The sequence below is a fragment of the Macaca thibetana genome, chromosome 9 (genome assembly GCF_024542745.1).
Source record: "Macaca thibetana thibetana isolate TM-01 chromosome 9, ASM2454274v1, whole genome shotgun sequence".
Lineage (NCBI taxonomy): Eukaryota > Metazoa > Chordata > Mammalia > Primates > Cercopithecidae > Macaca > Macaca thibetana.
The window spans coordinates 87,471,241-87,496,993 of record NC_065586.1 but is presented as its reverse complement, the minus strand read 5'-3'; the positions used below and the strand labels follow the sequence as shown (position 1 = coordinate 87,496,993).

At 40.4% G+C, this 25,753-nt stretch overlaps 1 long non-coding RNA gene across 1 annotated transcript in view; it reads left to right on the top strand.

The window, feature by feature from the left end:
• Positions 1-16,117: 16,117 nt before the first annotated feature.
• Positions 16,118-25,753, top strand: part of LOC126963028 (uncharacterized) — a 52,254-nt gene continuing 42,618 nt past the window's right edge. Inside the window, exon 1 of the long non-coding RNA XR_007728899.1 lies at positions 16,118-16,222. This is a non-coding gene — a long non-coding RNA (uncharacterized LOC126963028). The remainder of the gene's footprint in view (positions 16,223-25,753) is intronic.

Here is a 25,753-nt window from a genome sequence, read left to right as displayed (position 1 = left end):
CCTAACTTTATAAAAGAAGAAACTAAGATCCAGATAGGTGGAGTGACTTGTTTAAGGTAGTGTGGCCAGGGTGAGCCAGCTGAACAGTGACTTGTCACTTAGTGTCCCTCCCTCTGCTTCACACGGCCTCCTTGAAATCTCCCATGGAGGTGCCCCTTCTCCCACAGCCCCTTTCTTACAGGGGAGCTATTTCCAGGCAGGCATGACCAACTTGTGCTGGTCACCTGTGCCAGCTTGACCCAATTTTGGGATGACCCTGGGCAGCCGATGAGGGAGGAGCTGGTCAAAGAGCAGGGTGTTCCTGGAGCTTTACTTCAAATAGAATTAACTGCATTTCACATCCTGCTATCTTGCCTAATAGTAGAAGCAACTTTGCTTTTAAAAATTTAACATGAGAGAATAACTTGAATTTGGAATGCATGGTATTCTGTTCCAAAAAATATGAAGTTTAATTTAGTTATTTAAGGAAGAACTATTTTTTTCCTCTAAATTGATGGCTCTCCTTTTAGTTCATCCCCAAACTGAAAGGCTGGAAATTTCTAGTGTGGGAGTGAACTGTGCATCTTTATCAGTGTGAATCCAAAAGTTCTGCACAAGTTTGAGTGACCCTTCAAGCTCCGAAAGGAGAATCCCTTCCTCAGGGTTCATCTCTAGGTTCCTCATAGAGTTTTTTAGCAGCTACTGGGAGCTGTAATCTGAACAAACCCTCTCATTAGTGGGCAAGGATCCCAAACTCAGAGCAGTCCATGTGCACTGTTGCTGACTCCTGGCGTTGACCTTTCCCTCTTTCTGACAGCGAGTGGACACCCATTCCTGGATTTGGGTGGTCCCTCTAAGCCAGTGGTCCTTAACTTTGGCTGCATAACAGATTCAACTGGCAAGCTTTACAAAATACTGATGCCTTCCCCTGAACCTCATAGGATTTTGATTTAATTGGTCCAAGTCATGGCCTGTGCATTGGACAGTTCTGAAAGTTTTCCAGATATTTCCAATATGCATCAAGCTTGAGGACCTCTGATTTAAGCTGTGTGGAGTGTTTTCCACTGTCCCGATTCAGAGAACAGAGTCATATAATCGCTCAGAGGATTCCTCCACCCACTTACACACACACACACACACACACACACACACACACTAAATAAAAAAAATTAAAAATTAAAAATTAAAAAATAAAAAACCAAAAAACAACCAGATGGCGAAATAGAGGTCCATTAACTTGCTGAAGATTACAGAAATAGTAGAGCCTGGCCTACTGCTCCTTCTCCAACACCTCCAGCCCCGCCCATACCATCTCCTGGTAAACAACCTGGACATGGACTTCTTAATTTTACTGATCGAGTATCTCTTTTTCTCTTCTCTGATACTTTGTGTATAGAAGTAGGTTAATGAGGAGGCTTTTTGGCACAAGTGACATGATCCCTTGACTTACGTATCTTAAACTACAAAGGAAATAGATTATCCTACAATACAAGATGCAAGGTAGAACGTTTTCAGTGTTGGTTAAGTCAGTGACTTAGACTCAGGTTATTTCCATTTTTTCATTTTACCATCCTCATTACTCTTTCTTTTTCTTTTCTTTCTTTCTTTCTTTCTTTTTTTTTTTTTTTTGAGACAGTCTTGCTCCATCACCCAGGCTGGAGTGCAGTGGTACGATCTCAGCAACATCTGCAACATCTGCCTCTTGGGTTCAAGTGATTCTTGTGCCTCAGCCTCCCAAGTAGCTGGGACCACAGGTGTGTGCCACCACACCCAGCCAATTTTTGTATTTTTAGTAGAGATGGGGTTTCACCATGTTGCCCAGGCTGGTCTCGAACTTCTGACCTCAAGTGATCCGCCTGCCTCAGCCTTCCAAAGTGCCAGGATTACAGGCGTGAGCCTCCGTGCCCGGCCGATCCTCATTACTCTTGATTGTCCCTGTGCTAACTTCCTAATGATAAGATAGCTGCCATAGTTTCCAGGCATGATAAGCAGACACAATAGCCCCAACAGGAGAAGGAGCCTATCTCTTCCTTGTGTCACTTTTTTTATGGGTGAATAAACCTTGCCCAGAAGCTTTCCTTATGCCCCACTGCAGACTTGCAGACTCTCCCCTGTGTTTCACTGACCAGAATTAAGTCATGGTTCTGTATGAGAACTAGTCGCTGAATAGGGAAATGGGACTTCATGATTGGCTCGGACAAGTCAGGATTCCCAACCCACAACTGCCCACTCAATCAGGGGTCAGAGAAGGTCTAGCCTTCTGAAACACCAAGTCATTTAGTGGAAGGATACTGGAACTCCATCATGTGGCTCCCCTTGACACAGGCGTTCATAAATGTTGAGGCCCATTGTTTCAGCAGCAACTTGAAAACAATTATTCACAGGGCCAAGGTAATACGAGCCAACTTTTAAGTTTGTAATTAAGGATAGATTTGAGTTATCCAGAGAAGTAGAAGAATCACATACTTTTTACATGTTAAGAGATTAGGTTTGGAGTCAGGCAGAACTAGATTTAAATCTCTATCCCACCAGTTTTGTGGTGCAACCTTCATCAAGTGACTTAATATCTCCAAGTCTCAGTGTTCCCATCTTTAAAATGGGAATGATAACAATTCCTACCTGACAGAGTGATTATGAGAATAAAGTGAGATCATGGAGATGATGTGCTTAATAAAGTATTTGGGCAATGGTATGTAGTAAATAAATGTGTATTGTCACTAATACTAATGATAAAAAGTTTCCCCACAATTTTTTCTTTTCACATTGTGGTTTTCGAATAAGGACTTAGTACTAATATTAGTATTCTGTGTTACTGGTTGGAACAGTACAGTATCTGAATAGCACTGTAGTAAGGGTCACTCATTCATCCAACAATATTTATAGGGCACTAATTATGTGTTTGACACTGAATATATAGTGATGAATAAGACAAGACAAATACGATTTCTGCTGTCATGGAGCATGAGTGCTGGAGACATTTTCACATCTCTACCCTATCACTTCATAGTAACACCCCAGCTGGATAATTTTGGGTAAGTTGCACTATCACTTAAGTCTCAATTTAATCCTCTATGAAATGGGTTGATTATTTACAAGCTTGTTGTGAGGCTTAATAACAACAATGGTGTAGTGGTCTATTCTCATGCTCCTAATAAAGACATACCCAAGACTGGGTAATTTATAAAGGAAAGTGGTTTAATGGACTCACAGTTCCATATGGCTGGGGAAACCTCACAATCATGGCAGAGCAAAGGAAGAGCAAAGGGACGTCTTACATGGTGGCAAGCAAGAGAACTTGGGAGGGGGAGCTCCCATTTATAAAACCATCAGATCTCTTGAGACTTATTCACTACCACGAAATCAGTATGGGGGAAACTGCCCCCACAATTCAATTATCTCTACTTGGCCCTGCCCTTGACACATGAGGATTACTACAATTCAACATGAGATTTGGGTAGGGACATAGCCAAACCATATCAAGTAGCTTATAATTATATAACCCTTATTATGTGGTCAGCACTGTTCTAAGTTACAGCCTCATTTAACTCTCACAACAGTTCTATGAGGTGGTTTCTCTTATTAACCTCATTTTACAGATGAGGAAACTGAGGCACAAACAAGATTTGTGACTTGTCTAAGGTCAGAGGGTTAGTAAGTGTTGGAGCTAAGACTTGAGCTCAAACTTAAAGTTTGTGGTCACAACATTTACACTGTGATACTTCATTCATAGTGTACCTTTTAAGTATTTTGTATATTTGTATTTAACCCAATTCTTGATATATTTGAGTTGATGTATACCATTTTTATTATTTGTTTTGTATTTGACCCATTTGTTTATGTTCTTTTTCATTTCTTTCTTGTCTTCTTTTGGATTTTTTTGTTATTCAATTTTTTCCAGTTTATTAACTTGTTAGTTACAGATTCTTTTCCTTTTCTTTTAGTGATTACCCTAGTAACTACAACACACATCTTTGATTCTTACAGTATAGTGAAAATGATCATTTTGACATCTCCTTCAATAAAGCTAGGACCTTAAGCACTTTACCATCCTCTTATCATTTGCATTTTTATTATATATTTTAATTCTAAATATACTTTAAGCCCCATGAGATAGGATCATGTTGTTTTGTTCAGTCACCATTTTTTTTTTTAAATTTATCTGTGTTTTTCTCCTTCTGTTATTCTTTCTGTATTTCTATGTTTCCATCTTGGATCATTTTTCCTTTGGCCTGAAAAAAATCCCTTTAGTATTTCTTTGAATATATGTTTGTTGGTGAAGAAGTCTCTCAGTTTTTGTTTAATTGAAAACATCTTTAGCTTTCATTTTTGAAAGATAGCTTCAGTAAATATATACTTCTAGGTATGGATTTAGGTGGAGATTAAAAAATTCTCTGCTATTATCTCTTCAAATATTTCTTCTGTCTCATGTTCTTTCTCTTCTCTTTCTGGACTCTGATTAGACTTATGTTATATGTTTTCACTTTGCCCCACTGTCTTATCCTCTTTTATCTATTTCCCACTCTTTTTTCTGTCTGGACTTCAGCTAATATATTTGCTATTGACTTGTTTTCCAGTTCACATAGCCTTTCTTTGGCTATGTCTAATTCTGCTTTAAATACATTCCTGCATTTTTTAATTTCAGCTATATTTTTGAGTTAAAATTTTTATTTATTTTTTATAGTTTCCAATTTTCTGTCAACATCTTCATTTTTCATCAATTTCCCCCCTTTCCTCTATTTTTCTTGGAAATTGTTATGATAGCTAATCTGAAAGTACTTGTTTACTAATTCCAAAATCTGAATCTCCTATGGGTCTGATTCTGTTATATATTTTTTCTTCTTTTTTTTTTAATGTGGTCTTGTCTCTTGGTATTCTAGTAATATTTGATTAAATGACAAGTATTATGTATACCAAAAATAGATATTAAAAATTTCAGGGCTGGGCATGGTGGCATGTAAACCAAACACTTTGGGAGGCTGAAGTGGGTGGATCACTTGAGCTCAGGAATTCAAGACCACCCTGGGCAACTTAGCAAAACCCTGTCTCTACGAATAAATAAATAAATAAATAAACCCACGAAAATTAGCCAGGTGTCGTGGTGTGGGCCTGTAGTCCCAGCTACCTGGGAGACTGAGGTGGAAGGATCCCTTGAGCCAGAGAGGTTGAGGCTGCAGTGAGCTGTGATCATGCCACTGCACACCAGCCTGGGTGACAGAGTGAGAGCCTGTTTAAACAAATTTTTTTTTCAAGAAAATAGATGAAAAGACAGAGAATTTTGCCAGATGTATAATCTTCCTTCAGAGAGTATTTACTCTTTCTTCTGCCAGACAGATTCAGGGCTGCTTGCCTCAGTCCAATCAGGGATTGAACTGAGTCAAGGCAAAGTTGCAGTCTTGGTAAAGCTATATTTATCTTTGGTTCACCTCTGCTTCTAATCTACGACCTTCTAAAGCTGAGAGTTTGATGTTTGCGCCAGGGTTCCTCTTCCTGGAAGGTTTTGAACTCCAATCTTTGTTTCCTCAGCACACTGAGTCTGTCAGAAGTCCACTCTGCTTTTCAGGCTTTCTGGTGAGCCTCTTAGCCTCCTTCCCTCTTTCTCCTTCCCTTCAGAGTTTGGCAAATATCTTGAGTGGAAAAGGAGCTGAGCGTTAGATTCAGTTTTCCACATACACCCTCCTCACCAGGATATTGACTTCTGAATTCTTAAGTTTTCTTCTTCTCAGCTCTATGGGGCCATCGATAGCTCTGTCAGTGCTGTTGGCCTTCTTCCCAGGCAACACTCAGCTTCTCTGCTTTTTGCTTTCCCAGAATCAGCAAACACATCCAGGTAAGAAAAAAAAAAAATAGCTGCAGTATGTCAGCTCAACCTGACTATAAAGTCCTACTTGTTTAAGTAGCTCTTTAATGCCTTTAAATGACTTTTTTTGGATTTTTTTCCCGCATTTTTAGTTGGCCTGTGTGTTATTATTGATCTGCCTCAAAGCTCCTCTCACATTCAGAAGTGGAAGTCCATCAGATCTTTGATTCTCTCTGTATAGTTTCTGCTTATTTCAAGCCCTGGTTGTCTCAGAAACTCTCTAATGTCTTCAAAAAAGTTTGGGGATATTTTTTGATGGTTTCTAATTATTCTCATCAGGAACATTAGTTTATGGCAAGTTACTTTGTCATACCTTACATGTATCTGAAATGAAATAACTTGTATAAAGCATTTAGTCCAGTGTCTCATCCTATTCTAAGAAGAAGGGAATAAGTATACTTTACTATCATAAAAATTGAAGAGTATAACTAGGCTGGTAGCCTGGCAGGAAAATTATTTCACCTCTGCTCTCTGAGAGTATTCTAGGGATTATTCTAGTACCTAAAGAAGTGTTTGATAGCATCCTCAAAGTTACACCTTGTAAAACATGACCAAGATGACTTTGGCCTTTAAAATTTAAAATTAAAGTCTAGATTGCCTTCTCCCAAATCCTCCCAGTACAAAATATCTAAAAATGCTAGATAAAATGCTTTCTAATTATATCTTTAGAATTATTGGCTGAGCTGGGAAGAGTAAGGATGGCCTTAAAGGCCTTCTCTGCCCTCCTAAATGAAAAGCAAAAGCAGGTCTTTAGAGAGGTAAATGTGTATTGAAGCTAGCATCTGTCCTGAAGTTATTTGCTAATCCCCAGGATACCAACATTTGTTTTTAACAGCTATGACTGCTAAGGGGACAGAAGACAAAGGATTAGGGCCCATTAAAGTGTGTGGGTGGATTGGGAGTGTCACAGTTAATATCTAGTATAGCTAAGACCTAGAAAGGATACACTCTCAGTAAGAAAATAACTTTTACAGAGAAATTCAGCTAGGAAAGATGCCTGTCTCAACATTAGCTTTAGACGTTAGGTGAGTGCAAAAGTAATTGTGGTTTTCGCATTGTTGGGATTTACCGTTTGATATTGGAATACATGCTTAAATAAATGTGGTTATGTTACACATCATTTTAATGGGCATTTCTTGCTTTACAATTTTTTTTTTTGCTAATGACTTGTTACTTGCTGTTTACTTTATGTTTATTTTAGACTATGGAAATGATATTAGACAAAAAACAAATTTGAGTGATTTTCTTATTCGAGTTCGAAAGGGGTTGTAAAGCAGCGGAGACAACTTGCGACTTCAGCAACACATTTGGCCCAGGAACTGCTAACGAATGTACAGGGTAGTGGTGGTTCAAGAACTTTTGCAGAGGAGATAAGAGCCTTAACGATGAGGAGCATAGTGGCTGGCCATCGCAAGTTGACAATGACAGATTGAGAGCAGTCATTGAGGCTGATCCTCTTACAACTGCATAAGAAGTTATCTAAGAACTCACCGTCGACCATTCTATAGTCATTTGGCATTTGAAGCAAATTGGAAAAGTGAAAAAGTTTGAAAAGTGGGTGCCTCATGAGCTGACTGAAAATTTAAAAAATAGTCATTTTGCAATGTTGTTTTCTCTTACTGTATGCAGCGACAATGAACCATTTCTTGATTGGGTTATGGCGTATCTCAAAAAGTGGATTTTATACAACAACTGGTGATGGCCAGCTCAGTGGTTGGACCAAGAAGCTCCAAAGCACTTCCCAAAGCCAAACTTGCACCAGAAAAAGGTCATGGTCACTGTATGGTGGTCTGCTGCCAGTCTGATACACTACAGCTTTCTGAATCCTGGCAAAACCATTACATCTGAAAAGTATGCTCCAGCAAATCAATGAGATGCATTGAACATCACAATGACTGCAGCCAGCACTGGTCAACAGAAAGGGCCCAATTCTTCTTCACGACAATGCTCTACCACACATCGCACATCCAACGCTTCAAAAGTTAAATGAATTGGGCTACGATATTTTGCCTCATTGGCCATATTCACCTGACCTTTCACCAACCGACTATTTTCACTTCTCTATGCATCTAGACAACTTTTTGCAGGGAAAACGCTTCCACAACCAGCAGGATACAGAAAATGCTTTCCAAGAGTTTGCTGAATCCCAAAGTATGGATTTTTATGCTACAGGAATAAACAAACTTATTTCTCATTGGCAAAAATATGTTGATTGTAATGGGTCCTATTTTGATTAATGAAGATATGTTTGAACCTAGTTATAATGATTTGAACTGCAATTACTTTTGCACCAACCTAATAGATGGAAAAAAGCCCCAATCAACTCTTCCTAAAATTCATAACCACAATCTGGCCCTCTCATGGATTTACAACCTGACTTCATATTCTTTGTGCTCTGAAAAACCTCACGCCCAGAATTTATTAAAAAATGGTTCTTGGTGGCTGGGCGCCGTGGCTTATGTCTGTAATCCCAGCACATTGGGAGGCTGAGGCGTGTTGATTACTTGATCAATATGGTGAAACCCCATCTCTACTAAAAAATACAAAAATTAGCCGGACGTGGTGGTGCACGTCTGTAATCCCAGCTACTCGGGAGGCAAGAGAATAGCTTGAACCTGGGAGGCGGAGGTTGCTGTGAGGTGAGATTGCGCCATTGCACTCCAGTCTGGGACACAGAGTGAGACTCTGTCTCAATAAATAAATGAATAAATAAATAAATAAGGTCCTTGGTTGCAGTACCCAGGTGCTCAGTAAAAGCAAGCACACATGCTCTCTGTAAGAGTGCCTTCAGCCTAAACCTCAAGGAATTTTCATGAAATATAAGCTCACACACAAAGCAATAAAAAGACAACTCTTTGAGAAAATGAATGAAGATAAAAGTGAGAACACTAGAATGGGATTTTTTTTTTTTTTTTTTTTTTTTTTTTTTTTTTTTTTTTTTGAGACAGAGTCTCGCTCTGTCGCCCAGGCTGGAGGCGATCTTGGCTCTCTACAAGCTCCGCCTCCCAGGTTCTCGCCATTCTCCTGCCTCAGCCTCCCGAGTAGCTGGGACTACAGGAGCCCGCCGCCACGCCTGGCTAATATTTTGTATTTTTAGTAAAGACGGGGTTTCACTGTGTTAGCCAGATGGTCTTGATCTCCTGACCTTGTGATCCGCCCGCCTCAGCTTCCCAAAGTGCTGGGATTACAGGCGTGAGCCACCGCGCCCAGCCGGGAATGTTTTTAAATATCATAACTGTAGGTAATGCAGAAATGAAAAAAATAATAATAAGGTATTGTGAATAACTTTAATATACCTGAAAACTTAGATAAAATGGAAACATTCCTTAAAAAGTATATTGTATCAAAATGATCTCAGTAAGAAATAGAAAACTTGGCCGGGCGCGGTGGCTCATGCTTGTAATCCCAGCACTTTGGGAGGCCGAGATGGGCGGATCACGAGGTCAGGAGATCGAGACCATCCTGACTAACACGGTGAAACCCCATCTCTACTAAAAATACAAAAATTAGCCGGGCGAGGTGGCGGGCGCCTGTAGTCCCAGCCACACGGGAGGCTGAGGCAGGAGAATGGCGTGAACCCGGGAGGCGGAGCTTGCAGTAAGTGGAGATCGCGCCACTGCACTCCAGCCTGGGAGAGAGAGCGAGACTCCGTCTCAAAAAAAAAAAAAAAAGAAAACTTGACTAGTTCTATAAACATATAAGATTAGTGTTTAAGACTTGTAGTTTAAAATCTACCCACAAATAAAATACCTGGCCCAGATGTTTTTATAGATGTTTTGTATCAAACATTCAAAGGCCAAATATCTTTGATCTTACACAAAATATTTCAGAGTATATAAAAAAGGGGGAAACATTGCCCAACTTATTTATGAGTTAGCATAACCTTGATACTGAAATCTTACAAGAACAGTAAAGGAAAGGAAAATTAAGCCAATCTTGCAAATAGGTAGATGCAAAAAATTTTTACCCAATTAAATTATTAAAATAAATCCAATAATGTATTTTAAAATGTATTATGATCAAGTTGGGCTTACTCCAAGAATGTAAGATTGGTTCAACATTAGAACTTCCATTATGTTAATTTGCCACATAAATAGATTAAAGGAATAAAAATATACAGTCAACTCAATGAATACCAGAAATGTTTATAAAATTTCCCACTATTAATGAAAAAAATTCAAGCAGCAAATAAGGGGAAATTTTCTTAGTTTGAAAAAAGAATATCTACCAAAAGGAAAACCAATTAAAACCTGCTACAAACATCACACTATGGTAAATGTTGAAACTCTTTAAGATAAGGTCATCTATTACTACCTCTTTAAAATATTATGTCAAAAAATCTGAGCCTGTGAAGTAAAGCAAGAAAGAAATAAAAGTGAGATTGGAAGGAGAGTAATAATATTGGCATTATTTACAGAAAATATGTTTGCCGTTGTAGAAAACCCAAAAGAATCTATTACTAAATTATTAGAATAAATCTGAGAATTTAGCAAGGTGGTTGGATATAAGATTACGGTAGTTTTAGCCATAATACGGCCCCCAGTGCTCCCCACCTTCTGAAATTCACATCTTCCTTGTGTGGTCTTCTCCCATATGGCACCAGTGTTGTTCTGTGTGATCGATAGAACACATCAGAAATGGTTGGTACATCACTTCCACATCAGGTTATGAAAGACACTATGTGTTTCATCTTAGCTGTCCTGTCTCTCTCTCTCACTTAGATTCACGTGTGCTGGGGGAAGGAAGCAGCTGCACTGTAATGAGCAGCTCTTTCAGGGAGCCCCGCATAATGAGGAACTCAGGCCTCTTGACAACCACTGTGTGAGTGAGCTGGGCAATGGGTCCTCCAGCCCAAGTCAAGCTTTCAGATGACTGCAGCCTGCCTGACATCTTGATTACAACTTTATATGAGACTCTGAGCCAAAAACTCCCAGCTAAGCTGCTCTTGAATTTCTGACTTAAACAAACTATGAAATGATAAATATTTGTGGTTTTCAGCCATGAAGTTTGGGATGATTTATGGCTTAGCAGTAGATGACTAATACAAAGATCAACACCCAGAATTGAACTGAATATCTCTATATAGGCAATAAACAGAATATATATGGTATATTTCTGTGTATATATACATTCTATATTACATATATTATATGTTCTGTTTATATATATTTATATTATTGCTGGTATTATAAAATAGTCTTTTTATATATACATTATATAGGCTATTTTACAATAGTAGCAATAATTATAATAATATAATTTCTTTAGAATAAATGTAACGAAAGTTTCATAAGATCTTTATGGAAAAAGTCATAAAAATGTATTGGAAGGTTTTAAAAGAGCTCTGCAAATGAAAAACTATTCCATATTTATGGTTAGGAAGGTAATATTATGAAGATATTTATCTACTACTTTAAGCAATGGCAATTAAAACCAAGATACCAATGGGTTGGTATCTTGTGTTTTTTTGGTTGTGTGTGTGTTTTTAAGAACTCGACAAATTGCTTCTAAAATTCATGTAGAAGCAGAAAGAGTCACGAAGAGTCAAAAGCCTTCTAAAGGAAAAGAACATAATGGGGGACTTAGTGTAACAAATACCAAGATTTCTTATGAAATTATGTAACTAATCCAGTGGGGTATATCAGTTAGCTCAGGGATGGACAAATTTCCAGTGAAACAAAATATAGAGCCTAGAAAGAAGCCTATCCATATCTGAAGACCTGGCTTATGACAGAGCTGGAGATGATGCTGAGTGGAAAGACAATCCACTTCAGAGTACTTGGCTCTGGAGCAAATGGTTATCCACATGGAAAAACATGAAACCAGGCTCCCACCACATGTCTTGCACAAGAATCAGTTCCAAGGGATTAAATAATTAAAGATGAAAGGGAGAGCTATTAAAAACCGCTTGGAGAAGAGGAGTCTTTTAGGACCTTGGAGTTGGAAAGTCTTTCTAAAATAAGAGAAAAAACATAAACTGAAGGGAAAAAACTGATTAATTTAACCACATTAAAATTTAAAATTTTGTTTTTTTAAAAAATCAAAAGACAACATAAAGAAAGTGAAAAGATTAGCTACAAACTGGGAGCAGCTCTACTTGACAAAGGAGTAGTATCCAGAATATATAAAGAAGTCCAATACTTAATAAGAAAAAAAGACCTATAGAAAAACAAGCAAAAAGACTTGAATACACATTTCACAGAAGAGAAAACGTGAATGACCGATAAACATATGAAAAGATACTCAACCTCATTTATAACCAGGGAAATGCTAATTAAAACTACAATGAGATACTATTTCACATCTACCTGAATGGCAAAAATTTAAACATCTGTAAAAAGCAAGTGTTGGTGAGTTTGTGAACAATGGGTCTCATACTCTGCTGGTGAGAGTATAAACTGGTGCCACCACCACCGTTTGGGAAACACTCTGATGCTGTGAAGTTGAAGATGCAGAGCAATTCTACTTCTATTTATATATCCTACAAGAAACTCTTGCACATCTATATCAAGAGATACATAAGTATGTTTATAACAGTGTTATCTGTAAAAGCAAAAATGGAAATCAAGACAAATATCCACTGAGTAGATTGGATAAATAAATTCTATTCTATCATTTCAATGGAATACAAAACATAAGTGAAGATGAATGGCAGCTACTCCTACCAACATGAATGAATCTCACAAACATAAAATTGAGCAAAAAAAGGCAGATTGCAGAAAATACATACAGTATGATTCATTTACATAGAGTTCAAACCCACACAAAACTGAATATACATATATATTTAATGAATATATATTTCATATATATGAAAATAATAAAGCAAAGAAATAAAAAGTGAAACTTGGCCTAGTGATTACTTCTGGGTAGGGGGATGGAGGAAATTGGGGAGGGCTACAAAGGAGGATCCAAATTATTGCTAATAATTTCCTTCTTAAGCAAACATTTCTTTTATATACATTATATATGATTTTATATGTAAATTTTATATATATATATATTTTTTGAGATGGAGTCTGGCTCTGTCACCCAGGCTGGAGTGCAGTGGCACAATCTCATCTCACTTCAACCTCCGCCTCCTGGGTTCAAGAGATTCTCCTGCCTCACTCTCCTGAGTAGCTGGGACTACAGGTGCACACCACCATGCCCAGCTAATTTTTGTATTTTTAGTAGAGACTGGGTTTCACCATGTTGGCCAGGATGGTCTCCATCTCCTGACCTTGTGATCTGCCCTCCTTGGCCTCCCAAAATGCTGGAATTACAGGCAAGACCCACCATGCTCGGCCGTAAATAATATTTTACAATAAAAAATTATAAACAGGTTTTATTAGTACCTGCAAGCACAGTAGAAATGTTTTCATTTGCATCCTATACGGGACTTTTATTTTCTTTCCCTATTTTTTTGGGAGTGGGGTGAGGGTGATTGCTTCCCTGTATAACCTTTAAGAATAATAAATTGTTTTGGAACATCTGGGATTTGAAAGCATTGTTCTGGCAGCCTTTAGGATGTGGTTTGAATTCATGACAATAGACCATTTTTATGTGTTGTTTCCAACCTTCTTTACGATTTTGAGATGCCAGATTGCATCATGTTGAGTCTAATATTCCACTGGGCTCTCACTGCTGCTGCAGACATGAAAATAAAAGCTAAATCCTTAGGTGTTTCTGTGAAGGATCAGCTATTCTCTAGATTCTTAGTGCTTACACTTGGGGTTCTGAGTGACAGAAAGGTCAATCCTATTTAACATGGAAACCAACCTTCTTTGACATTCTAATTGGCACCATGTAATGAAAGCCCCTTGCTGATACCACCACCTACAACAATAGGCACCTACACCACACTGCCTTTCTGACTCCTAGCACAGTATCCCAGCCCTTATTTATCTACACGAACACCATCAAACCAGGGTGGAGACATCCTGCTGTCTTGGGAAGTGTCAACAGTTCCATTATATCACCATCTAGGTTTAGTGTGCTTGAAAACAATGATCAGGCCACACCTGTGCCAAAAACTTGCTATTACAGCAACAAAAGATATCGATGCTCCGTATCCCAAAAGGATACAGTCATAACGATGGGCAGTGGGTGCTCCTGGCTATTTGTCAGTACATCTTCTCATAGCCCCTGTGTCTCACTGATGCTCTGTCAATGGATTAATAGCTCAGGACAACTGTGGGTCCCATGAGTCAGGGGGGCTGGTGAGTCACATGCTTATACCAACTCCTCCGGCAGATACTTTATCCCAGCCATTTATAATGCTGACCAGATTCAAAGTAACTAAAACCAGCTGTAACCAGAGACATGCACAGACTCAAGTGTCCAGTTATGTACTCTGTTGCATGATATGACCTTCAAAATTAATCTTTGGGTAAGCCCAGTCTATAAATTGCTTGTTCATATGTCTACTCTGGATTTATGATATACTCTCTTCCTTGCGGTAGCTGACACTCTCTGGCTCTGACCATTTAGATCATGTGAAATCTGACTTACCATCTAGCCAGGATCTTGACCTCATTGCTACCCAAGTCCTGACTAACAACTTTAAAAAATGGAAACAAACCCCCAAAGCAACTGCCGTGGTGGCAACTAACTGCACAGTTAGAGCTGCTGTGATGGAGACAGAGGTATCTGGAGGACTTTGGCACCTGGGAGTTATGACAATCTTTGGTCCAGAGGGAATTAATATCTCATAACCCAGTATTTATACATGGTATTAAAATGTCAAAGGCGAATTTTCTAGGTCTATTCTGTAATCTGATTCCAGGGCAATATGATCCCTTTGCTCTTCAGCTGACTTCTGTCTTATCGTCTGTGTCAAAGCTTAAGTGTCACCTTCTCCAAGTGGTCTTCTCTGACCACCCCATCTCAAATAGGTGTTCCCAGCCATTCTCCCTCATTCATTATTCTTTTTTAAAATTTTATTTATGAATTTAATATAAGTGCCATGAAATATATGCAAAATTCATGAAAGTTATGAACAAAACATTAACACTACTCAAGTTTCACATGGTTTAATTTTACCAATATCCCCTGGGTTCCATGGGAGGGATTTCGGCATAATATAATTATTTTCAGTTCAACACACACACACAAAAAATCGACTGAGCTTCTACTATGTGGTAGGCACTGAATCTACAGGAGTAAGATATATTTCTGCCCTCTCTTTTCTCAAACTACACATAATATGGTCCTCAGCCTTTCTAATATGGATTGAAAATCTATGTGTAATTCTGTTTTTTTTTTGGCAGAGTCTTGCTCTGTTGCCCAGGCTGGAGTACAGTAGCATGATCACAACTCACTGCAGCCTCAATCTCTTGGGCTCAAGTGATCCTCCTGCCTCAGCCTCCCAGGTAGCTGGAACTATAGGCATGTGCCACCATACCTGGCTAATTTTTAATTTTTTGTAGAGATGGGGTCTCACTACCTCATTCATTATTTCATCAAGTGTTGTTGGGTGCCTATGAGGTGCCTGGATCCCTCAGGGAACTTACGTTTACTGAGCATTTATTCATGTGACAGGCGATATGTTAAGAGTTTTATTTACATTTTCTCATTTTGTCCTATGAGGTATGTACTATTATCATCACCATTTTACAAATAAGGAAGCTGAGGCACAGAGAGGCTAAGTAACCTGCCCAAGGTCACACAATAAGGGGCAGAGCTGGGATTTGAGACCCGGAAGTGTGATCCTGAGCGTGGGCATTTCCTCTCATAGCACCCTGTTCTCTGTTCTTTTCCTTCCTCACACGTCTCGCAATTAGAATTGTATGTAATAGGGTGTGAGTGAGATTTTTTTCTGTTGTCTTGGAATGGCTGCCAATGCCCAGAGGTGACCCAGAAAGTGCTGAGCACTTTGGTTTTCTAAAGAGAGCTCTTAACCAGCCTTCAACAATGCAGTGGCAGAACTGGCCCTAATACCACCAACCCTGCCCCTGTCCTGGGTCTGTAAGGAGGAGTCTGGGCTGGAATAAGGGGCTTGGAGTTCTCAGCCTGGAGGAGATACAGAGTTCTTCGTGAGCGTATTCCCAGGAGCGGGGCCAGGAACAGGGGTTTTCCCTCCTCCAAGCCAAAGGAGAGTTGGGGGTGCTAAGGGGATCACTAGTGTCATGTTTACTGGCTAGACATCTGCCTGGGCAGCAGTCCTGCTGTCAGCCCTGTCCCGGGAGAAAAGAAACATTGGAGAGAGAAGGCAGGGCTGAAATACGGCGTGGCCATGGCGCAGGCTCCTTCCCAAAGCTTGGCACAGCAGGGTGGTTGAATTTCCCATGGGTCAAAAGAATGCTGAGGAAGGTACTGGGCCTGGGCTGACTTGCTGCGCCCCCCTCTGCCGCCTGAAAAAAGCCACCCTCTGGATGAGGGTCTCCAGCAACAAGGGTTTGTGAGGTGGATTACAAGTGGCAAGGGCTGGGGCCTGGGGAGGAAGAGCTCAAACACCCCTTCCTCTTCCCACCTCCACCATGGAGGGAACCACATCCTGACAAGGCGGGTAGGGAGGTGAGAACAGAGACAGAGCAGACCCACCTGGGTGTACGCCAAGCCCCAGTGGCGGCAAGTCTTGGCTACTCTGGGAGGGCAGAGGGCTTGGGATCATATCTGAGATGGGGGTTTAAACCGGTCTGGACTAAACTGAATAGCTGAAAGTGACAGGAAATAATGGAAACTGTGAGATTTTTTAAAGGGGAGGAAAGGGGAGGAGATGATTTGACATAGCACAGTCAAGGACAGTGGAAAAAATGAAAACTATGCTGTGTTTATTATCTGTGGATTTGAAGTTTCTTGGCAAATTGGTCCATTTATTTAATTGTGTGTGCATTTATGCACTGTCTCTTTTAATCAGACTTTAAATTCTATGAGAGCAGGACATGTGTGTCTTATTTACTACTTTACCCACTTTACTTAGTATAGAGTCTGGCAAAATAAATGTTGAAGTGAAAAGTAAAGGACACCACTATAGGCATGGGGAAGCCTAATTGGTAATGAATCCTGGCATTCCAGATATCTGACTAAACCCCTCAGTAGATGCACTGGAATCTTAGATGATAAAGAACTTTTAGGAAGACGACCTCAGGACAGGGGTGAAGAACACGTGCACTATAGTTATACAGACCTAGGTTCAAGACACTGCACCCCACACTCTATACTGCTGTCACATAACATAGCATTAGAGCTTCACTTTCCTCCTCTGACATGCCTTGATCATATTCACCCTTCAGGATTCTTGTGGAATTTAAGTGACATTATGCATGTAAAGACCTCTGGAGAAAAGGGAACCCTTATACACTGTTGGTGAGAATGTAAATTAGTACAGCCATTTTGGAAAACGGTATGACGGTTCCTCAAAAAATGGAAAATAGAACTACCATATGATCCAGCAATCCCACTTCTGGGTGTACCTCTAAATGAATTGAAATCAATATGTTGAAGATATCTGCACTCCCATGTGAATTGCAGCATTATTCACAATACCCAAGATATGCAAATTACCTAAGTGCCCATCAATAGATGAATGGATAAAAAATATAGTATATATACACAACAAAACACTAGTCACCCTTAAGATAGAAGAAAATTCTGTTATTTGTGATGACAACATGAATTAACCTGGAGGACATCATGCTAAGTGAAATAAGCCAGGCACAGAAAGACAGATCCTATGTGATCTCACTAGGATCTAAAAATGTCAAAATCATAGAAGTAGAGAGTAGAATGGTGGTTATAAGAGGCTGATAGGTGGGGCCAGATAGGGAATGGGGAAATGTTGGTCAAGATGTACAGAGTTTCATTTTTAGACAGAAGGAGTCAGTTCTGGGGATCTATTGCACAGCATGGTGGCTATAGTTAATAACAATGTATTGCATATTTCAAAATTGCTAAAAGATATATTTTAAATGTTCTCATCAAAAAGAAATGGTAAATATGTGAGTTGATAAGCATGTTAAATTAGCTTGATTTGACCATTCCACAAAGTATACATATATCCAAATATCCACAATGTACACATATATCGAAATATCACATTGTACTCCATAAATATGTACAATATTCAATAATTTTGAAAGTAATGTGGCTCAAACCATAAGAGATTTTTGGAGTAGCCAACCTGAAGCTTACAGCTTTAAGGCTAAGAACTTTGAGAGTACGGGTGTGGGGTGCCTGATTCTATATATGGGACTGATGAGGAGAAGCTAAAGGACTTTTCAAGTGTGTGATGTAGGAGTCAGGTGGAGATTACATATGGGAAAAGGCTTTGTAAACCATGAAGTGAGGAAAAGTGTTCACACACTTATAGTCAGAACACTGCAAGAGTTAATAATGGGCCTATTGCAGGCTCAGGGTCCTATCATTTATTTATAGAAATGCCTTGGGGAGTTAGAGATGGGGAGGGAGAGCAAAGAATGTGTTTCTGTGCGTGCGTGTGTGTGTGTGTGTGTGTGTGTGTGTGTGTGTGAGAGAGAGAGAGAGAGAGAGAGAGAGGGTGAGAGAGAGGCAGAGAGAGAGAGAGAGAGAAATGTGCAGGTTTAGCTTTTTCTGGGTTTCTGTTTAACACACACCCCCTACCTTCTCCCTTCTCCCTTCTCTACTCCCTTATCTCCAGGCTGTCTCAGTGTCACCTCCTCTGACCAGTTCTTTCTGGACACCTTGTCTGTCCTTGAGCTATAATGTAATCCTTCCGGGTACTGCCTCAGCCAGGGAGAGCCGGTTCTGGCAGAGGCCACCCTGCAAATAATTCACTGTGAAAGCTGGGCTTGTTCTCTTCAAAGGGTAAAGTGGGCTAACGAGAAGGGATGAGAGCGTCCCATGCCCCACCTCCACTCTCTCACAAATTCTCTTTGGAAACTACCCTTCCCCTTCCTGGGATGACCTCTGTCCTTAATGAAATGGGAGAAACAGAATGTCAAGACTTGTTTCCTTTCCAAATAAAAGAGGAAAGCGCTGAAGTGCATTTTAAATGCTGTCTGGCAAGAGCGGTGGGGTGGGGGAAGGGAGGAGGCTGACTTGCCTTTCTTAGCTAGATATCTGGGAACTTGGCCCACACACTTTCTCCATGGGATTTGAAGGGCAATGTGTCATTCTGGGAGAGGTCTGCAGTTTTTCCAAATATAAACTTTGCTGTTCTTAGGGTTATCATGTACAAGGGCAGTTGTCTTCATTGAACATATTAGGATTTAGAGGGATAGATATTGAGTAGGAGATGCCAAAAAAGTTTTGGGTCAGATTCCTGCTCTACTGCAGGGCCAGGGCCTATGCCCAGGACAGTGGAAATTAAAATGAGTGCTTAAAACATTGGGAGCTGTAAGGAGTTGAATGAAAGGAGCAACCCTTAAGGGATAGGGTGTCCGGGAACAGCTTCTTGAGTGGCAGTAAGAAGGATGGGTGGAGTTTGGACAGACACAGAGGAAAAGACAGTGTTTCCGGAAGCCACAGAGCATGAAAAAAGGCAGGAGGTGGCAATGACTATGGTGTAGTGGGAAAGCAGAGAGAAACGTGGTTGGCCACAGTCTGGGGCTGTGATGAGACTGAATGTATCCAAATGATGAAGGTTGAGGAAAGTAGTCTTTTTTTTTAATTTAGGTAAAAGGGAGACAGATTGAAGTTTGTCTTTACCTGGATGCAATGCAATGTGAGCAGAGGATTAAAAAGTGGCAAGATGACTCAGGGAGAGAGAGAAGTCAGCTGGGTGAGTCATTGTGGTAGCTCAAGGGAGAAGAGATAAAAACCTGGGCTGAGGATGGCCAATGAGGCTGAATGGATTAAGAGGAGCAAGGCAGCCCAGCTCCTCTGAGTGAGCTGCTTTTGTGGCCTTCAAGTACAGAGTGAGAAGAGGTTCTTGGCTGGGCTAGCTTGGCCATAGTTATCTAGGGACTGGAAAGTGGCTTTCTGCTTATGTGAATGACTTGTGTGACAGTACTCGTATGACAGTGCAACGCACTCTTGGTGTTTCCTCATCAACTCAAGAGTATAGCGTCTGTGGCTGTTTGTTTCTAATTATTTGTTTGGTAGTTGGCAGTGATGACCAAGAATTGGAGGTCAGTGAGCATGCTTTTTGTTTGGCTCAGTGAGTGGGCTTTGATTTTTTTGTGAGAGATTGTATTCTCAGAATTTCAATTGCTAACTTTTTTTTCATTAGACAGGAGTCATGTATTTACTGACCTTTTTAAAAGAGCCTGTAACTGAAATAGTGATGATTTCTGAGCAGTCAAAATGGTGATGAAGAATTTGCATTTAAGTTTATTATTGTCATCTTGATGTGCTTATCTCACATTGCATTCCTGTATCAAGACATCTCATGTACCCCATAAATATATACACCTACTATATACCCGCAAAAATTAAAAATGAAACAAATTTTCAAAAGAGAGCCAACTTCCTTAAGGACTTCCTAACTCAGATCCTATTTACTATTATTCGGCACACAATTCTAATCAAATTAACTTCTTGCTTTCTAGACCACAGAACAGTGGAGGGTTAGAAAGGGTTTATATGTGTCAAGAGTCTCTCTCTCTTATGTGTATGTGTGTTTGGTATGGTGATGGCAGGCACAGAGGCAACAGTGAAATAGAATACTTAATGATCACATAGATGGGGCAAGATGAAACAACTTTAAAAACCTCAAGAAGCATAGCATCCTGGGACTATTGATTGTCCCCAAATCTGAATAATCCACAAGGACATTTCTGCATGGTATAATCACTGAGTTTCACAGTGATAACTTTAAATTATTAAGAGAATGTTAAGTTATTTTGTTACTGAAACACCAGAGGTTTGGTCCAGGTCCTGCTGCTCACCACACAGAAAGCCAATCACTGAGACAACAAGTATTGCCAAGGAAGAAGGCTTTAATTGGGCGCTCCATCAGGGAGATGGGAGCTCAGTCTCAAATTCATATCCCTGACTGACTAAAACTAAGGGTTTATGTAGCAGGGAAGAAACGTAACAATGTGTAAGAAAACAAGACCTAGGGAGAGGCAGGGAGGCATCTGGTGCCATGCTCTGGTGAGTTTCAGTTCTTTGATACTGTTTTTGAGAGGCTCTGAAGGAGGAAGGAACTCAGATAAAACAAATACAAGTTTCAAGCTTTAACAGCACAAGGGCCAATTTCTATGTTTATCAGAACGAACAGTCTATGGGAGTATTGGGTTGGTTTCAATATTCTAGATGTTCTGTTTAAGAATAGTGGGAAGGACACAACACTTTTTAGGAAGATTCCATCTTTATGAGGGTTAAGAAACTCAAATACTTTCAAGGGCCAGCAGGTAAAGTACATTAGTGAAGCGAATCAGGTATATAATAGAAAGGTTGACATGTCCAAAGACTCGGAAATTCAATTTAAAAAATAGTGCCAATTGAAACACATATACCAACCAGCTGAGTTCAGCCACCAGGATGCCCCTGTGAGATTCTTGGTCTAAGAACTTAAATTTAAGTTTCAATGCTGGAAGGTTTTTGGTAAGTCCTGAATAAGGAAGAATTTGCTTCCTAGATGCAAATAGCCTGGCCCTCAATCATAAATATTTGGCAGGACCTTGTCCAGCAGAGAAGACATTGACCTTTCTGTTGTCTTTAATGTACTAGGTCAGGAAGCAGAAGGATGAGCTGAGTCATAAATGAGTCATTTCTCTTTAGGAGTCTCAGACTTAGCAAGGTGATTAACAAACCACATTGAAGAAATTCTTCATCCAATATCCTAAAATTTTTATCGTCTTGAGAACAAACTAGCCCTTTTGAGACTTAAACGTCTCAAAGGGCAACTGGAAACACAATCATTCCTTTGTCTAGAGAAATCCTTCCTTCTGAAATCAGTTATTTCTGACTTCATGTCAACTCTGACTGCACTGGGCTACTAGATATTGATGCTTCAAATTATATTTGCTTTGGGAAATCCAGAATTGCAGGAGAATTGAATATTTCTTAGCAAATCCTTTGCCATATTTGGAGAATAAAAGAAGCCTCTGCCAGTAGAGCCCATAGCTACATTTATGATTTGTTTTCACTGTCACCAGTCCCAAAGCTGGGCTTCTTATTGGTTTTCCAGTAGGTTTATTTTCACAAGATCAGTATGTGTGTGATGGGATCTGATAAGACTTTCCTACAGGAAAGAACAACATTCTGAAGTCTGACTTGCTTTTAGAAATCCTTGGCCCTAAGTCAAAGTTGGAGACAGATTTATATTTGGAGCTAAAAAAGACCAACTGAGACTCGGTAAACAAGCAAATGAACGTGGAACTGGACCCTCAGGAGAAGAATTGCAGCTTTGATAAATGGCAACGTGATTTGGAAAAGAGATGCCTTTATTAAACAGTCTAGTAGCCAAGTGGCCTGAAATGAAGGCTTTGCAATAGGTTCCCAAGCTGATCACATGAGGCAGGGCTCTGAATTGCAATGGATTCTTTCATTTACCACTAAATTAATTCCTCATCAAAATAGTGCTTGCCTCTGAAAGAAGGTTTTCATACTGAACAGATAATTTACTTGCAAAAATTTGTCAAATCTATTATACAATCCTGGAGAATTTGCCCCTTAGGTCAATAGTACTGGTATTTGAACTAACCTCATAGTGCCTTAAACTTAGAAGGATTCAGCTTAACTTTGTTCCTTTTTGATCTCGAGTTTTGTAGAAGCCACAGCATTGTTGGAATGTGTTCTGTGTTTTCAATTTAAATACATGATTTAGTTTCCATCTTCTGATTTATGCTTTGAGGGTAACAGTACTACCTTTTACAAGTAACAGCTGTTAGGATTACAAACGACTATTTGTCTGTGCTCATTGTGAGTTCACATTAGGAATGAGTTGAAAAGGATAAACCCAAGGTATGCAGGTTTGGCAGCATTCTTGTTTGTTATTTATTAATTAAGGGGAGGCTGGTTTCCTGCTGTGGGTTGCAGCCCATTCTCCAACTTCTGTGCGGATGCGGGAGATGGGTGGTGATGATTGAGAAAAGCAGATAATCCTTGCTGTGCATCCACTTAACAGTTACTGAGTGCTGAATGCTGACTGTGTGCCAGGCACTGGCTAGTCCCCAGACATTCACAAGTGAGTAGAGAAAGACATAGTTCCTGCCCTCAAGAAGCTTACAGTTTAGTGGGAGAGTCAGACATTAATCAGACACTCTCCTAATAACTTGAATTATAAGCTAGTGTAGGTGTCATGAAACAAAAGCCATTGGTGTTAGGAGGGTCCAGAAGGAAACCTGACCTAGTGTGGGAGTCTCAGAAGGCTGAGATCTGAAGGATGACACCCACCAGGAGAAACCAGGTAACCAGATGAAAGCAGGAAGGGGTGATGCTGGGGATTTTCCAGGTAGAGAGAACAGCATCCATGTAGGAGTACTTGGCTGTGTGGAAAACTCCATCTTGTTTCATGGGAATAGCCTTCTTACCTATGGAAGGCACCACAGCTTACAACACCTACCAAACTCCTACCTGTCATCCAAAGACCATTTCAAAAGTTGACTCCTTTATGAAGAATTCCTTAAACCCCACAGTCAGATACAATTAGTTTCATGCTAGATCTTCTCTTATATACCTGATATAACATTGACAGGACCCTGTGTTTTGAATCTGAGAGGCAGAATAAGCCTATGGAGCTGGGCTCTCTGAGTTCAAATACTGACTGAGCTGTTTATTTGCTGTGTGACCTTGGGCAAGTTGCTGAACATCTTTGTATTTCAGTTTTGCCCTTTGTAAAATGAGCATGTTAATGATACTTTCCTCAGAGGTTTGCTGGGAGAGTTCATACATATAAAGTCCTTAGTTCAGTGCTTGGCACTTAGTGAAACCTCATTAATGTAACCTATTGTTATGTAGTTCTGAGAAAGGTCTATTTCTTTATTAGTTTTGCCCAAGTGCTCAGATCTGGCAAGAGTGTAATAAGGAACTCCACCCATGTCTACGAACATCTTGTCTAGTGAACATCCTGGAATATGGGGCTGCTTTCAATCACAGTGCCTCTCAAACTTTATGTGTTAAGAATCTCGTTAAGATGGAGATTCTGATGCTGGTCTGAGATGGGGCCTGACCTGTATTTCCAATAAGCTCCCGGGCAATGCTTATGCAGCTGGTCTGTGGGGCACACACTGAGTGTCCAAAAATCGGAATAATCCCCGGGGTCATTTCTGCATAGTATAATCACTAAGCTTCACAGTGAGAACCTGTCTCTGGAGGAAAGACAGGAGCCCATGGGAGGAGGAGGGGACTCAGTCTATAACTCCTGCACCCAGGCACTGCACGGCATGGTCTGCTTTTCACCTGCAGAAGCTGTTCAGTCAGTGTGAGGTGAATGTCATCAGCCGCCATTAGTGGGCTAGTGTTTGAGGCCTTTAGTCAAGATTCTTCACAGATGACTAGAGAGCAAGAGTGAGAGAGGAAGTGAGGGAGATATATTTTAAGGGACTGTAGGGCAGATTGGCATGCTGTAAATTCAGAGAAGAGTTGATATTGAAATCTCTAGTCTGAGATTTGTAGGGCAGGCTGGCAAGCTGGAAACTCAGGCAGAATTTCTTGAGGCAGAATTCCTTCTTTCCCAGAAAGCCTTTATTTTAGTATGTAAAGCCTTCAACTGATGGAATGAGGCCTGCCTACATTATAGAGAGTACCTTCTGTACTCTATAAGTCAATGTAATTGTAAATGTTAATCACATCTGCAAAATACCATCACAATAACATCTAGACTAGTATTGGATCAAACACCAGGACATCATAGCCTTGCCAAGTTGACACATAAAATTAACCAACACGAGGGCCAAAGAACATGGCCTGTTCCATGACCTCAGATCATACCTTTCATCCCTACCAGCTACTCGGGAGGCTGAGGCAGGAGAATGACGTAGAGATTCTATGGGCTTGGCCCCCACCTTGGGATTTGAAAGGTGGCATTAGCATTTGAGAGTTGCCTGTATGGTGGTTTGTGCTCTGTTATGCCCAACATGGGCCTAATTAATGAACTCCTTTGGCTAAGTTTTTTAGTGAAAAACAAGAAGGTCACTCCAATTCAAACAGCTACCCACCTTGTTGGAGTGCCAAGCACAGGGCTGAAAATTCAGATCCTGTTTATTTGGGGCCACACCACTGGATTGTAAGCAGCAGGCAGTTCTTTCCAAGGGGTCTTGTACAGCTTCTAAGTCCCCTGCTGTGGTTTGACTAATTCTGACTACAGAGAAAAGGGGCAAAAATATGCTCTGCGGTCCTCAGGGAAATGTCCAGTGAGCAAACGCCGTGCCATGGGAGGGCAGTAACAGGCACATCTGAGACTTCACGTTTGTGTTTATTCAGGTTTCCCAAGACACTTTCCAGTCCGTGATTTCATGTTGTTTTCAGTATAACCTGGTGGGACAGGCAGTGTAGACAGTTAACTTCTGCTTTTTTTTCCCCGATTCGAGGAAATGGTACCATCTCCTGGTACAATTGCCTCAAGGTGGATGGCAGATAGGCAAGTGCATGGCTGTGGAACCTGGCTGACTTGAGTTGGAATTCCTGCTCCATCCATTACTATCTGACTGGTCCTGGACAAGTTACCACAACTTGTGAGCCTCGGTTTCTATATCTGTAGTAATGACCTTGAATGTTTGAAGTGAGGATTACGTCACATGGCACAGTGTCTGTCATCTAATAGATGCTTGAAAAATGGTGGTAACTTTTTTTCCAGGGAAAAATTTATCTGGGGGAAAAACCTGGGGAAGTCCTGAGAATCCCCCTTGAGTATTTTTATCGTGACTGCAGTAGACATGCTGTGGGGTGCTGCCCACCATCCCCCCAGCACCCCTCTCTGGCCCTGCTGAGGCTCCTGGTTTATCCTGAGTGCCCTACCCTTAATCGCAGCTAGCTAGGTGAAGGAAGGTTGCTTGACCAGGATGGACTTGGATTCCTCTTCTAGGAATTTAGATTTGGGACATTGAGGAACTGAGCCATTGAGCTGTT